General features: G+C 42.9%; 1 protein-coding gene across 1 annotated transcript in view; it reads left to right on the forward strand.

Annotated features, from left to right (window-relative positions):
• Positions 1–17,309, forward strand: part of brox (BRO1 domain and CAAX motif containing) — a 445,085-nt gene that overhangs the window by 358,369 nt on the left and 69,407 nt on the right. The gene's annotated exons all lie outside the window — the stretch shown is intronic.

The raw sequence follows: 17,309 nt of genomic DNA on the forward strand, positions 1-17,309 counted from the left end.
GCCACCATGCCGCCCTATATAGGTATAGATATAGAAATATATATTAATATGCACACACACATTCTATATTATTATGTTAGTAAGTGCCAGAGTGGATGGACTGACATCCCAGTTGCAGTCAAGGAGAAGTTCATATCCTGGCCAGGAGGTCCTTGTAGAAGGATCGCAGGAATGGAGGTGCAGCCTGGCCGGGATGATCCTTCTATCTGGGATGAGCAAATTATGGATGTACGAAGGATTACTAGATGTTAGCTTGTCCCCCAGCCCGAGAAGTGGCAGTGATCCTTTGACTGAGTCCCTGTTTGGACACCCACCGTGTGGCCTGGGACTTGTATTGTGGGAGAGTGACCCTGTTGGGGTTCTTTGGTGCCACAGTGTTGTGTGTGTGTGTGTTTGGGGGGGGTGTTGTGAAGAATGAACCTCCCCATCTTGGAGAGCTTCCATCATGCAATGCTGTGACACAAGAAGTCCAACATCGAAAAAGTCATCTCTCCTCAATCGAGGAATCCGAGCCGGGAGGAAGAGGGCATCACTTGCAGGGGAGTAATGGAAAGAAATGGAAGAACTTATTTTATGTGATTATGCTGTGCTGGTCTGACTCAAACCGGTTAAGATACTTTTGTAGAATAAATATTTTTATTTAACCTGTAATTTGTGTTTGGCTGAGTTGTGTTTGGTGCTCTGGGGTGAGCCCCTTGTGGCCACCACACACACACACACACACACACACACACACACACACATTGTTACACACGTACGTCTGGAGGAAACGACTCTTGGGGCTCATTTACAGATTGTTACACTCCAAACCATTGGGTGGTGCTGTTGCCTAATGTCGTCATCATCTTCTTCTTCTCCCTCTGCAGAATGGATGGGTGATGGTCCACCCACCTCTGACATCACTTCTGGTTTCTGTCCTCCTAAATCTGCCCCTTCTAGGACTCCACATTTTAAACTGGCCTCGATGCCAGCTTGGGGCAGTTTGGTGAAGACCACCCTCTGAACAAGACTTGATTGTTTTTATTTTTTTGCCTTGTAAATATGATTTGATCCAATTTCAATATACGGGGTACACCTGGGTGCCCCAACCCTTTTACGACGTGTCTTTTGTTTTATTGCAATATATATACAGTTTATATATGAATAATGCTCTATTATATGGTGATGCACTGTAACATTTAATGAAATTTGAATAATTCTAATTAAGAATAAAAAAAAAAAAAAATTGCGTCAGAGGGTCATCTTCCAGGCTCATCAGCGGTAAGCACCACCACCCCGAGACACAAGGGGGTGCCATCCCTGACTGTCTTGTCCCCTAAAAGCTCAAGGAAGAAGCCCAATGTGAGGAACTGACTCCTCCCCTTCCGGTCCACGGCCTGTAAGATCAGGGAGTTCCCTGAGGCGTCTCATTTGGGTACCAGCAGCCTGCCAGACGGAGCTCCATCCTGAAACCTGACCACTCTTATGGGCCCTTTTTTATTAGCCAATGGCTAAAGGCGCATTTTGTTGCTTTTTTGTGCCATCGTGCACCTGTTATTTTGGTTTGAATGATCGTTTCACTAAATGGGGTGACCTGCTTGACACACCAACTTTTCATTTGGACTCGTGCATTTCTCTCAGCTGTGCGGTTGAGGCGACTTCTCTGCCACCTCGTTGATGAATCCAATATCTCGAAGAATTCTGGTGGCAAAGTGCAGTCCAACCCAAGAGTAGATAGGACTGAGAAGATATCCGCATGTGACGTGCAGTAAAAGAATCGACTTCTTCCAGTTCGTTGTCTCCCCCCCCAATAAGGAAAGAAATTGGGGGGGGGGTAACAACGTATATTGTTTTGGCACAGGCACTGGGCAGCCTTTCATCTCGTGAACTCCTTAAAGAGCCTCTTAACTAATCACCTGTTAAACATTTAAGCGCAGGATCCTGCCACTTCCTCTGAAGACGAAGGAAGCGTCCATCGAAATATCTGCACTTGACGCGGGAAAGAAAAATAAACTCCTGGCTTCCACTCTGCTCCAAGTGGCTAAATATTTAGAGTGTCTTCCCACACCAAACAGGCCGAAATTCTGTGTCTGGTTTGTATGAATGGACGGCGGACCACATCAATAATTGGAGATCTTTAGGCTTTGCTCTGTCTTGGGGTCTCAACATGTGAAGTTGTGTTGTGTGGGGGGGGGGGGGAACATATTATTGAAACATTTCCACAAGTTTTGGAAAAAACGATATGAGACACACAGACGTTACTAAACTTCTAAAGTAAATCCAACCCATAGACTGCCATCCGAAAGGTGGACTGCAACACAGGAGTTTGTTGTTTCTGATCCCACCTCTTCAGCCGATGGAAGAACTCTGGGTGGGTGGCCAGCTGAAGTCCTCAAAATAGCCCCATAAAGTCATGTGACTGGCCACACTGAAGCAACCTCCTGAAACAGAGTCTCTCTTGTAACATCCCGGACCACATGAGCAGCTCACAGAGCGGAGCTTCAGAGGCTCATTATGGGACGACCAATATATTTAGAAGGCTTCTTAGCATAAATGATGCACTAATCTAGCAGAGAGTTGTGTGGTTTTTATTTTAATGTGACTCCATCATCCTTCTGTTTTTGTTTTTTTTTTGTTTTTTTTTTCCCAGGCATGTTGTGTCAATGACTCTTATTTGGAACTTCAATGACAGTGGCCACCATTCGGAACAGCTGTGACAACAAACACTACACAAGGTGGGACAATTGCAGTTTCCATATTTCAGTTTTTGGGCATGCTGGGTTTAAGGGGGTGGAGTTGGCAGGAACCAACTCCGAAGAGGGTGGCAGTGTATTGCAGGGTTAGATCTAGCATTAACAGATTATTCTAGCAGTCTTTTATATTTCCTTCAGGTGACTGCAGCTGTAATTGGTCCCAGGTCATGAATCTGTGGCAAGGTCATGTTGGCAGTTTGAAACCCTTACCGGCAATCATGAGGCACAAGGCAGGAGCAATCCCTGAACGGGGTGCCAGTTCGCTGTAGGGCACACTTATGCCTTTAGCTCTGGAATAATCAGATTATTCTAGCAGTCTTTTTTATATTATCCTTGGGTGACTGCAATCTTAATACAGTAGTTCCAGTTCACAAAACTTTTGGGAAATCTGTGACAAAAACTCCAGTATAGTCTGTCCATCCATCCATTTTTTTAAGTGGCTTATCCAGGGCAGGGTCCTGGGGCAGCCGTAGCCTATCCCAGTAATCACTGGACGCAGAACAGGCACAGTTCCTGAACAGGGTGTCAGTCCATTGCTGAGTGAACACACACCCATACAGGACAATTCAGCATCACCCAACCACCTAACCTGCATGTGTTAGGAGTATGTGAAGAAAACAGAACACTGACATGGGGAGGACCTGCAAACTCCATGCAGAGAATATCTGGGAGACACACCACCATATTGCAAGGCAGCGGCACTACTTCTACACTTCTGTGCTGCCCCCACTGTATAGTTAGAAACAAATGACACGGCTGTCACAGGAGTCTTCATTTAGGACACAAGAAGACTCGTCTCGCCCTGAGGAAGATGTCTCTGTGCTGAATATTTGGGCACGGTGAGGGAAAAACTTCAAGATAATGGAGTATTTTGGAATTTCTGTAATTTTAAGCAGTACAGACTATTATATATATCAGAGCCCCCAAATCCCAGACACAACTGAAACATCACAGTCACGGGTTCAAATAAAGTTTTATTTATAAAAGTACCTCAACATTCTTTTGTTAAAATTGGCACAGTCCAGTACAGTGTAGCACAACCCAATCCTTCCTTCCTTTTTCTCCCCTTCCACTATCCCCCCAGAAAGCATTGACCACCCTCGCCTGACAAACTCTCTGGGTGAGGCAGATGGGCTTCTTCGATGCCAGACCTAAGGGTACTTCTGGTGTCACAGCATCGCACCCAGGAAGCATTTTCAAATCAGGTGGAGCAGCCATACAATAATGGAGATGTCCTCCAGCAGTGCTGTCCTCCTGGACTACAACTCCCATGAACCTCTGCAGAAGTCCATTGTCCTTCCATTATCTCTGACTCCCACCTCCGGCAGAGAGAAGCACTTATCTTGGCTGGGATGCCCATCCTTCTCTAGTATGGTGTCCTTCTGGCCAGGCGAGGTATGATCGTCCATACTAGTAGGTAGGGTCAGTCCATGTGTGTCTACTCTACTTTTTAGAAAGGATTCTTATTCATCCTTGGTGTACCACTGAGGATAAATATTCAACCCAACCTGCTGTTCTATCACAAATGTTGTATACAATGGCGTGCAAAAATCTGGGCACCCCTGGTCAAAGTTAGTGAATACATGAACTAATCTCTACAAGGCAAAGATGAAGCATTTGTTTCCGCATTTTAAGCAAAATTAGTGAATTATTTCTGTTTTCTGTTATTGGAGTGAGCAAAAAAGTAGCAACTGTGCAAATGTTTTGGCACCCCAAGAGATTTGAGGTCTCATAACTTTTACCTGGTCTCAGACCTTAATGAGCTCCTTAAGGGGCTATGGCTTGTTCACAATCATTAAGAATGGCCGGGTGGTGCAAATATTGAAACTGTTTAAATTCTCGGCCTCCACAACCCTCATCTCAACAGTCAACAGCCATGGGCTCATTTAATCAGCTGCCTAGCACTCTGAGAAATAAAAGAACTGATGCTCACAACGCAGGACAGGAAGACTACAATGTGTTCTCAGGTAGCCGATTTCCTGAGTTTGTAATGTAATTAAGAAATGGAGGAACGGTGGAGGTCAAGTTGAAGTCTGGAAGACCTAGAAAACTTTCTGAAAGAGCTGCTCGTTGGATTGCTAGAAAGACAAATTAAAAACTCCCGTTTGACGGCAAAAGACCTTCAGGAAGCTTTATCAGACTCTGGAGTGGTTGTCCGCTGTTCTGCTGTACAGTGGCTCCTCAACAAATATGACCTTCATGATGGAGTCAGGAGAAAAAAACCTTTGCTGTGTCATCAACACAAAATTTGGCAACTGAAGTTAGCAAACGAACATCTAAACACACCTGATGCATTCTGGAAGCAAGTCCTGTTGACTGATGAAGTCCAAATGGAACTTTTTGGCCACAATGGGCAAAGATATGTTTGGAGGAAAAAAAAAAGTATTCAGGATTCCCTGAAAAGAACACGTCTCCAGTGGTCAAGCATGGCAGTGGATCGATCAGCGTTTGGGCTTGTATTGCCGCCAGTGGCATGGGGAACATTTCACTGGCAAAGGGGAAGAGTGGATTCAATGAAATAACAGCAAATTCTGGAAGAAAACCTCACGCCATCCGTAGAAAAGCTGAAGATGAGCAAAGAATGAGCTTCCACAACAGGATAAGGAACCACAACACACCTCCAAATCCATAATGGACCACCTCAAGTGGGCCAAGCTGAAGGTTAAAGCCTGACCCTCGCAGCCCCCGGACCTTAACTTCATTGGAAATCTGTGGGTTGACCTCAGATGAGCAGTGTATGCAAGGTGGTCCAAAAATCTCACAGAATGAGAAGCCTTATAAGTCGAATGGACAAAAATCCCCCAAATAAGAACTGAAAGACTTTTCGGCGGCTACAAAAAGTGCTTATGAGCTGAGAGACTTGCAAAGGGGGTGTCATGATGTACTGGCCATGCAGTCCGCCCGGACTATTGCTTTGGAACCTTTTCATTTTTAATTATTTTGAGACTTGAAATGATGAACATAAAAAAAAAATAATCTTGCCTCAAATGTTACATTTTTGGAATTCAACTCGTCATTTACTTGCTTAGTTATCCACAGTAACATAAATGTTGACCGGGGTGCCCAAACTTTTGCATGCCACTGTAAAAAGCCCCCCATGATTAATTGTATTTGTCATATAGCACTTGTCCTATCAGCCAGGGGAATGCCAACATGTTTTAAATTAGCTACTACTAAATTAGTGCTATTATTTATTATTATTATTATAATATTAGAATATATTATGTATGAACTTGGACTTCCAACATGTCTTCTGTTCATGGTGTATTAGCAGCATTATCTGGGGCTGAGATCTCCATTCCAGTCTCTCTTTAATCCATGTTCAACATAACAAATGACAAGATAAATGGATACAGTATTCTAAAGAGAACGATAATGTGTGTGTCAGATTTCTTTTTCCTGAGTCACTGAAATCTGAGAATTTTAATCTTCACACACTGCTGAAAATGTGAGCACACCAGCCAGGAGAACAATAACAAGTCGGCGGGCGTGTAGGGAGCCGTTCTGGAGGGCATTCGTGAACACCGTGTGACAAAAAGACTATTTACAGCGGGCCTAAATAGGAACCTTAATTTAGTTTTTAATGTGTTCATTGTATGTCATTTAAATAGAATATGAATACACAGTGTGTCTGCAGGTTATTAGAAGAGGTGACAGGGCAGGCACCTCAATATTTCTTTGGTGAACATGTGTATTCCTCCAGTTAAAGGACTACAGTGCATCCGGAAAGTATTCACAGCGCTTCATCACTTTGTCCACATTTTGTTATGTTACAGCCTTATTCCAAAATGGATTAAATTCATTTTTTCCCTCAGAATTCTACACACAACACCCCATAATAACAACATGAAAAAAGTTTACTGGAGGTTTTTGCAAATTTATTAAAAATTTAAAAACTGAGACATCCCATGTCCATAAGTATTCACAGCCTTTGCTCAATACTTTGTCGATGCCCCTTTGGCAGCAATTCCAGCCTCAAGTCTTGTTGAATATGATGCCACAAGCTTGGCACACCTATCCTTGGCCAGTTTCGCCCATTCCTCTTTGCAGCACCTCTCAAGCTCCATCAGGTTGGATGGGAAGTGTCAGTGCACAGCCATTTTAAGATCTCTCCAGAGATGTTCAGATTCAAGTCTGGGCTCTGGCTGGGCCACTCAAGGACATTCACAGAGTTGTCCTGAAGCCACTCCTTTGATATCTTGGCTGTGTGCTTAGGGTCGTTGTCCTGCTGAAAGATGAACCGTCGCCCCAGTCTGAGGTCAAGAGCGCTCTGGAGCAGGTTTTCATCCAGGATGTCTCTGTACATTGCTGCAGTCATCTTTCCCTTTATCCTGACTAGTCTCCCAGTTCCTGCTGCTGAAAAACATCCCCACAGCATGATGCTGCCACCACCATGCTTCACTGTAGGGATGGTATTGGCCTGGTGATGAGCGGTGCCAGGTTTCCTCCAAACGTGACGCCTGGCATTCACACCAAAGAGTTCCATCTTTGTCTCATCAGACCAGAGAATTTTCTTTCTCATGGTCTGAGAGTCCTTCAGGTGCCTTTTGGCAAACTCCAGGTGGGCTACCATGTGCCTTTTACTAAGGAGTGGCTTCCGTCTGGCCACTCTACCATACAGGCCTGATTGGTGGATTGCTGCAGAAATGGTTGTCCTTCTGGAAAGTTCTCCTCTCTCCACAGAGGACCTCTGGAGCTCTGACAGAGTGACCATCGGGTTCTTGGTCAACTCCCTGACTAAGGCCCTTCTCTCCCGATCGCTCAGTTTAGATGGCCGGCCAGCTCTAGGAAGAGTCCTGATGGTTTCGAACTTCTTCCACTTACGGATGATGGAGGCCACTGTGCTCATTGGGACCTTCAAAGCAGCAGGAATTTTTCTGTAACCTTCCTCAGATTTGTGCCTCGAGACAATCCTGTCTCGGAGGTCTACAGACAGTTCCTTTGACTTCATGCTTAGTTTGTGCTCTGACATGAACTGTCAACTGTGGGACCTTCTATAGACAGGTGTGTGCCTTTCCAAATCATGTCCAGCCAACTGAATTGACCACAGGTGGACTCCAATGAAGCTGCAGAAACATCTCAAGGATGATCAGGGGAAACAGGATGCACCTGAGCTCAATTTGGAGCTTCATGGCAAAGGCTGTGAATACTTATGGACATGTGCTTTCTCAATTTTTTTATTTTTAATAAATTTGCAAAAACCTCAAGTAAACTTTTTTCACGTTGTCATTATGGGGTGTTGTGTGTAGAATTCTGAGGGAAAAAATGAATTTAATCCATTTTGGAATAAGGCTGTAACTTAACAAAATGTGGAAAAAGTGATGTGCTGTGAATACTTTCCGGATGCACTGTATATCTCTCTGTCTCTCTGTCTATCTATTTATATAATATCTATTTATAATTTAAAAAAAAAAAATCCTGGTACAAGACGAGACTTTTTAGCCTGTGACGAGATGTGATTTTTTTCAGTGAGACACTTTCACGTTTTGCAAGATGAGTCTTTGTGCAAAGAGATTTAACCATACCCAAGGCCAGAAATCAGACAAAGAGTAGGTGACAAAGTAGAATGTTGTAAAGAATTCAAACACGTTGCCGTGATACACATGCAGAGCAGGTAAGAGATAATGGAAGTACGAAAATTCAAAAGTCTCAAAAAAATGATAGTAAAGATCGCATTAGTGCAAACAAACGGAAATTATTACTCGGTGAAATAACGTAACTGCGAAAAGAGATCAAATATATTGGTTGGCGAGCAAAGTGAGCAGGGGGCGAAGCCCCTTAGACTATCTATGTAATGTCACAGAGCATTACACTGGTTGGACAGACATCTCGGAGGATGAAGGATGATTCCTTGCCTGGTTAGGACATCATAATAAAGGACAATAGATGGATGGGCTTTCTGGCCAGGGTGGAATAGGAACCCCTTTCATATACCACTGTGTTTGTGGTGTTGTGATTGTGCTTACCTGTTTCTTAAGATCATGTAATTGATAAAAGGGCCAATATTTGAGCCCGTGACTGGGTTAAGTGTGATTTGTGTCCGAGTTTGGGACTTGGTGGTGCCCCCTACTGGTTATAATATATATAGATAGATATAGATAATACAGATAGATGTGTGTGCATATATATAAGTGATACAGTATCTATGATCTGCTTCTCGCAACTGAGAGGACGTGGCAGATGTTTGCCGACTGGCCAACCAACCACAAGTGTTACCTGGTAGGTGACCACCTAATAATCCAATTACAATTCAGACTTATAATAATATCTCTATCGATCTATCTCTCTCTCTATATACATATATAAATGATAAATATAATATATGAATGTGTGTATGTAAATATATAGTGTTGTTAACAGAGGGAAGACATGCATCCACCAAAAAGAAATGTAGGGGCACCCGCCAGGTCTCGTCTTCTAGTAACCATGAAGTTCCACAAAATAAACGGCTGCCTGGTTGGTGCTATTAATAATGAAACAAGGCAGTGCCGCCTGGTGAGGACGGGCTGAATCAAGGCTCTATAGAAAAGTTACAAGGTCAGCTTGCCCTGGGGACGGTGAAGAGCCTTGAAGGCAACCCTCTGACACACATGTGTGACTCTGTCTGTCTGTCTATTTGTATGTGTTTGAGTATAATGTATAACATCCACACAGTTTGAGATATATATATATATATATATATATATATATATATATATATATATATATATATATATATGAGAGAGATGGGTATATAGGTAGACATATTGTCATGCATGTGTGTCAGAGGGTTGCCTTCTTCAGACATAAGCACTACCACTCTGGGTCATGAGGGGGCGCTGTTGCTGATGATTTTGTCTCTTTTTTTCCCCACCCACAGCTGAGAGAAGCCAGCCATAGAGGGCCGCTGACTCTTCTCCTTCTGGTTCAGCAACTATAAAAGCAGGAAGGAGTCCTCTCATTCCGGTAAGAGCCGACTGCCAGACAGATCTCCATCCTGACTGTGCGACCGCTCTACGGAGCCTTGAATCAGCCTCACCTGACCAGGCCATACTGCCCACTTTTGTGTTGTTGTTCTTTGAGCTACCATCCATCAGTTTGTTTTTTTGGGACTTCTTAGTTATTTAAAGGAGCGAGTCAGTTAGTGCCCCAACATCCATCTATCTAGCTGTCTTTGTAATTGTATGACCCTGCTGACTACACTAAAATTAAAATCTGCTATCTGTCTATCTAGTCCTGCCAACTACGCTTGTCTATCTATCTGTGTGTGTCTGTTTGAGTATAGTATAGTATATGCCATCCACGCATTTGAATATTTTTTATTCATTTTAAGTGTCGTGAGCCGAGTTACTGTACGTGACAGCCCCCCAATGCTGCCATCATCTCAGTTTCTTTCACCTCCACGCCTTCATGGCCGCTGCCAGGAGCAGATATTATTTTCACCAAACATTCCACAGAGTCAGCGCAGTCCCTTATTGTTGTTTCTTCAATTCAAACATTCGTCTGTATGCGGGGCGAGTCGGATTAGGTTTCCTGGTCTTTCTGACTTTTTGTCTGTCATAAATTCTCGTCTTTTTTTTTTTTTTTTGTGTAAACCACGGAGTTCATTTTGGTCCACAAACGTTCATTTTACCTTTCCTGGTCTCTGTGGCTCCCAGATTGCTGGTGTGAACCAAATTCTTCATTTAATCCCATAAAGATCCCCTAAATCTCTTTAAGCCAACATGAAGGACTTTCTTCCTTCAATGCGAGAGCCGTTTTGCATGTCCCGTCTTCCTCTGGCTTGTCCATTGTTATAAAACTCTTCCATGGTGGCTGTCTGTTATCCCACCATTGAAGCTGCCCCAGTTATCCCCTATGGAAATAGAATGAGACTGGACAGAGTAAAATATTGGGGGGTCTTACTGAGAACCCTGATTAGTAACAACAATGCTAAGCGAAGGTTATGAAGTTGATAAAGGGGCTTCCCAAAGAACAGTTCCAAGAATTGGCTTCAGTAATTGCAGGTCCAAAAAGTATTTAGAGGGGGCTTATGGGTCTTTAGCCCCTGATCTCAGTCATCCAGCCCCTGTCCAATACACTTCCTCTTCTGGCCTCCCATGTTTGCAAGCCCAGTTGTTGTTCCTTCCATTTAAGACGATGCTCCTTGACCGCGTGAAAACTCGAAGGAGGATCTCCCTTGAGATCCATGTAAGGGTCTAAGCTCTTAATATGTACTGAAACTAGCAACGCTCCTGATGTCAACGTCCAGGCCATTCTGTTCTTTTATGGGATTGGAGACCATCAGCCGGCAGGGCTTCAGGTTGGTGGTCTTCTGTGGTCTTCTCCCACACACTGGGCTAGGAAAAGAAAGGTGATTAGCGCTTGTGTCTCACCCAGACCCGTCCTCCATTGTACTCCTGGTGCAGACACCCAACAAACTCCTGTAATGCATGTGCACGACTCCCCGCAAAGCAGAACATCACTGGTATTCTGGGTCATGGACTCCACTGACACTAGAGTACCATGGATTAAAACCTTGACATAGAATGAAGGTGGGCCTCTCTGGAGTCCCACTCACTAAGTGGTGCTCATCAATTGTTGTGATTGACAAAACTCAGACTTGAAATGTCAGCCAAGGACATTGGCATGGTGGTAGCCCAAACCCTAACCCCAAAAGGCATGGCTTTTCCTACAAACCCTCGGGTCCACTCCCTGGGCAGAGCCGATGCCAGACCCACTGTGCCAATCTCTCTGACAAATTCTGAATCTTAAGCTGAAACTGAATCTCAAAATAAATAAGCAAACTCAAACTCTTATATCAAACTATTTAGAGTTCACGGGTTAAAAACGGCACACAAATCCAGCAGGCTCCTTGCGACCCCGGTCTTCCCACACTCGCCTCATTTATACAGTTAAGGGGTTTTCCTCTTCGCTATGTAAACCGCAAAAGAGTAAGACCTCGTCAAGTTAGCTTATTTATTTATTCAACTTGTAAGGGCTCTCCACATGCCCACCTCAATAAGACCCTTCAGCCGAGTCTCGGTGTCGATTTTCTATTCTCCAGCCGCAAACCCAAACAATGAAATGCTGGGCTTCTTATTCTGAAGCTCATCTATGAATGGAGGGACTCTCTTCAGTCCTGAGCATTCTGATGGTCATGTAGCAGTGACATTGGTCAAATACTCGCTCAGTCCTACATCTTTAACACATTAATCTGCACAATTCCTGTATTGATCACTTTGTAAGGGGAGGGTTGGCTCCCTGAACCCACAGCTCCATGGACACTGCTGTCTTTGTCGTGGTGGAGTTAGAAACTTATCCCCATGTTTACTTGGTCTTTCTCCAGTATTCCAGTTTAATCATAAATCTCTAAAGATGTGTGAAGGTGTTTAACTGTTTTTTCTGCACCCCTATGGTAGTCCACGGTTGGGGGTGTTTGGGGTGCCCAGCTGCCATCCCATACAGAGGGGATTCTTGGCTGGGATCGGGTTCTGCCAGAGTTAGCTTTGGAAATCGGATACTCTACACTGTAGTTGGAGAAACTGATTCAGAAAATGGATGGACTTTAAAACTGATATTCCCTATATAGCGCCTTTCACACTGCATACAATTTATTTTCATGTTTTCGTTCATGAATAATCTTTAATGATGGTCATAAATGTAGGTAAATGTAAATATCTGAATATATTGTGTGTGTATATAGCACCTTCCCTATCTATCGAATCCTGCCAACTACGCTATCTATCTAATCTTGCCAACTGCACTCTCTCTCTCATATAGTGCCTTTCACATATACTTCTATCTCTTTATCCATCTATTATACAATGCTTTGTAACATTTAAGTATTTATCCAATAATCCATGCCTTTCATATTTGTTTGTATGATATATTTATATATTTTGCCATTCATATCACTGTTCATCTGACCTTCTACCATATAGTAGTTTTCATGTCTGTTGCTCTATTATATAGTATTTATCAAATTTCTATGTGATTCTAATATATTAAGTCTTTAATATCTGCCTATTATTTATATATCTGTCTATCATATAGTGCCGTTCATATTTATTTGTTCATCAGTCCATTGCATTGTTTTTCATATCTGTGTTTTTGTCTGCCTATCATGTTGGGTTTTTATATAGACATATTTATTCATCCCTTCATCACTCCATGTTTTTCATATCTATGTACTCTATTTATACAGAATGGATATCGTATAGTTCGTTTTATAACTATGTATTTATTCCTCTATGTATCAAATAGTGCTTTTCCTATCTATATAAATATCAGTCTATCCTATAGTCAATTTCATCTCTATCTCTATCTCCCAATGGAGCCCTCAGACTGCTCTGTTTAATCCATAATTCTTGATTTCCAAGGCACATTTTCTGTATGTGAAGCACTGCACACGCCATTGTTATTTAGGGGCACCTTCTGCCTTATTTTAGGGAGCCTAGAACCCCCCCCCCCCCAAAACACCAAGTCACCAAGCAGGTTGATTGCTTGCGGTGTTTTTGAGTCTGAACTTACTGTCCTAACGGAGTTGCTCATTTTCACTAAATGGGACCCGTAGAAAGAGTGCCACCTGCTGTGGTGTCGTCCTTGCCAGTCTCACTATGGGTCGCCCGTTCACACCATTTATAAATTTCACCTCGGTGACGCCCTCATCCACGGGGCTCTTTTTTTTCATAATCAAGGTTCAAATGTCACAACAGGTTTATGCGTGAGATCTTAAAAATAATCTGTTTACATGAACGAGTTCAAAGAGGTCTCCTGATCCAACACGACAGGAGGAAGACGACAAACATCTGGGGCATCAAAGTAAACACAGCTGTAAATGTGAGTGACGGAAAAAAAAACAAAACGAGACGAAGCGCAGACTCTGCGATTGCCAGTGCCCATGAACGCCAAGCATTTGATGTGCTTAATGAGGCACTTGCTGCTGTTCAGATGATAATCATCATCATCATCGTCTTTAATAGCGCATCTGGCCGCCAAACCTTCAGCAGCAGCGTGCCAGTGAAGGCCATGGAGTGACCTGAGCAAGTGTTGGCAAGATGTGAGCGATAGGGGGCGCCCTTGAGAGTCTCTGACTTATTCCTGTCTGTGTCTTTATGTTTTTGTTATTTAGCTGTTGGCAAACACATTTTACCTGTGAACTTGTGACCATGCTCTGCACCTGCACTCGGTGAATGACTTGCTAAAAAATAAATTGATTTGAACTGAAGTGCACCACAACAGAGCAGGAGGCAAAAGGTACAGAATACTGTTTGTTTAAGCAATAAAATATGAGGAGGTGAAGAAATGGGCGAGTCATTTATGGTCACGGATTGATGCCCACTGTACCCCAGTATCTCTCCTTCCGGCTTCCCTTCCTTTCAGGCGTCGAGTTTTTGCGACCGGCTCTAACCTCTGGTCTTCAGGATTCTTTGAGAACTTCTGGCCATACCCCAGACTCACCTTTTGGGGGTCTAAGAACAACATTCCCTTCCCACCATACACATCAGGCTTCAGCTCCACCTGGCTGGGTGTTTCTCAAAGTGTTTTGGACTGAGGACCATAGACACGAGTGTGCAGTGACACTTGGAGTTTGGCTCAGGTGTATCCCAGTATGTCTTGGTGATCATTGAGATGTTTTTGCACCTTGTTTGGAGTCCACCAGTCGTTTAACTGATTAGGAAAGGCACACGCCTGTCTGCAGAAGATCTCACAGTTGAGCAGAAACCAAGCCTCAAGGTCGGAGGAAATGCCTGCAGAGCTTAGAGAGGGGATTGTGTTAAACCCCAGTGCACATCAGAGGAAGCCTATCAAAAATGGTGGCAACATTGAAGGTTCCCATGAGCACAGTCTGATCCATAACTCTGAGACAGGAGAAGTTTGGGGAAGAAACACAACTATTCCCAGAGCTGGCTGCCCATCATTTACGCTTAATAATAATAATAAGTTGCTTTAATGGAGCGCATTAGTATGGATTGTGGAGTCAAAATAGAAATGAAAAATCAATGCATATACAGAATATCGGGGTTAAGCTAAAATAAAAACCCACAGTTTTACTTCGGGCAGGCGTGCGGACTCTGATCTTTTTTTTAAGTTTATTTATAACATTTATTAAATTATTCTGGCACAAAATAGTATGTTCAGTGTTGTTAGTACATAAATTATTTACCGCTATCATCTTTATCAAGGTCCTGTTTCATTAAAAACAATGTTGTATTTTCCTCACAAGCCTAATGCGGGAGCATCAGGGTCAAGTGAGGCCACCAGGCCGCAACAGCAGACCCTGCTATGTGCACCAGACTGAAGGAAACCCGAAGATGTGTGCGGTGCCAGTGCCACCCACTGTGCCATGTCAGTAACTCAATCATCCACCTTTCATGAGAAGGAATTACGTCTGCCACATTTTGGATCATTAGACATCTGCCTTTGTGGACCAAGATAAAGATTACACGTTCTTCTCCATCTGACATCTAAACGAGTTCTTTGATTTGCCAGATCTGATATGGAGGCCATTGACTTCTTTCCTGTAAAGCGAAACTTTAATGGCAGTGCAGACAAAGATGTTGGGCACGGGCCAGGCAGGCTTGGGAAATGACAGACCTAAATGTGATCGAGCCATCAGAGTGATGTCACCTCACTTGCATTTCATCTAAGGGCCCAAGGTCTTCTCCAGCCCACCAGTCCAGTCTCATCAGCCATTCTGTTGGGAAATTTTACAAGAGTACAGCAGGCAGTGTGGCTTTGGACTGTAAAGCACTTGGCGTCCATTTCAGTCTCTTATTGTGACACACAGAGTCAGCCACTAAGACTGCCGGGGGCTTCGGCTTTAGAAGATATAGTAGGCGGACGTGTGGTCTGCATCTTCAAGTGACTGTGGGGTGTACTCACAGTAGAGCGGCACCGTACAGAGAAAAAGCTTTTATTGTTTGTCAGTCCATATGCCTGGGCTCAGAGTATACAGTTATATATACAGCTGTATAATCTTTATATCTATATCTCTATATATATTGCATAGTTTACTGTCAAATAATGCAAAGAATATGTGACACGTGTTTCACCCTCATTTGGGCTCATCAGGCGTACACACTCTACTGCTCCCCTCTCAGGGATCGAACCTTGGACGTCAGCATCAGAGACGAAGCCCCTTTACGCTGCGCCACGGCGTGTGGTTCGTTTATTTGACAGCCTGTACATCAGGAGTAATTACATTCATTGCATTCGTAGTCCGAGTCCCGACCTGAATTGTGTGGGAGGTTACCTACCAGATAACGCTTGTGGTTGGTCTGACATTCAGCAAACGTCCACCACGGTGCCCTCTTTCAGTTGCAAGAAGCAGATCATGGAATGTTGTTGCATAGTTTACTGTCAAATAATGCAAAGAGTACGCAACACGTGTTTCACCCTCATGTTTGCCGAATGGCAGACCAACCACAAGCGTTACCTGGTAGGTAACCACCCACACAATTCAGGTCGTCGAGACTCGGATGTATGTCTGTCTGTCTCTTAGTATTAACCCTGAATTTTACACCTATATACAGGAACATCACAATATGGTCAGAAGGAGGGACCCACGGTCTCTGATTTACGCACATACAAGTTCCACCGGACACACGTTTAACTAGGCCATTGCGAGAGTAAAATTCAGAGCCAGAGAGCGGCCTGAATTGGGGGTCTCTAATGAAAATGCCATTAACAGACACCCAGCATATGCAGTCTTCGAAAGAACACTCAAATAATAATAATAAAAAAAAAAAAAAAACAGTTTACGAACCCCACCTTATTAATCCCCTCCCCTCATTTGCTATATATTGCCTTTGATTCCTGTGTGTCTAATCATTTTCACTTGGCAGGCTGTAGAAAGCTTAGGATATAAACATACACTGTATTAACAGAATGGCACAATACTTAGAAAGGTCTTTAGGACATTAGGTGTACAGAAAGGCGCTATATAAAATAACAGGTTAACAAACCCCAGACAAGAATAAACCATCTGTGCTCAAGTTTAAAAATATGTATATAATTTGGAATAACTATTATTATAATTCACTTATACAGCAGCTTTAAATGGTATTCACAAGAGAAAAGCACAATATTAAATAATGGATTATTATTGTCTGTTGGGTTATTAAGATAGATAGAGATAGATAGATAGATACTTTATTAATCCCAATGGGAAATTCACATTCTTCAGCAGCAGCATACTGATACAATAAATAATATTAAATTAAAGAATGATAATAATACAGGTGAAAAAAACAGACAATAACTATGTATAATGTTAAATATTAACGTTTACCCCCCCTGGTGGAATTAAAGAGTCGCATAGTTTGGGGGAGGAACGATCTTAATCCATCTATGTTCAAGTTATTTAAAAAAAATGCAAATTTGGATAATTTTTATTATTGCTAAATTATAAAAGTTATTGCCAACTGTACGGTTAACCCATCTGCACTCAAAAATAAAACAAACATTTTTTTGAACTTGAGTGCAGATGGGTTAACCGTACAGTTGGCAATAACTTTTATAATTTAGCAATAATAAAAATTATCCAAATTTGCATTTTTTTTTTAATAACTTGAACATATAAATAGAGAGAGACAGAGATATAGGTACTAGGGG

This window comes from Erpetoichthys calabaricus, chromosome 15 (assembly GCF_900747795.2).
Source record: "Erpetoichthys calabaricus chromosome 15, fErpCal1.3, whole genome shotgun sequence".
NCBI lineage: Eukaryota > Metazoa > Chordata > Cladistia > Polypteriformes > Polypteridae > Erpetoichthys > Erpetoichthys calabaricus.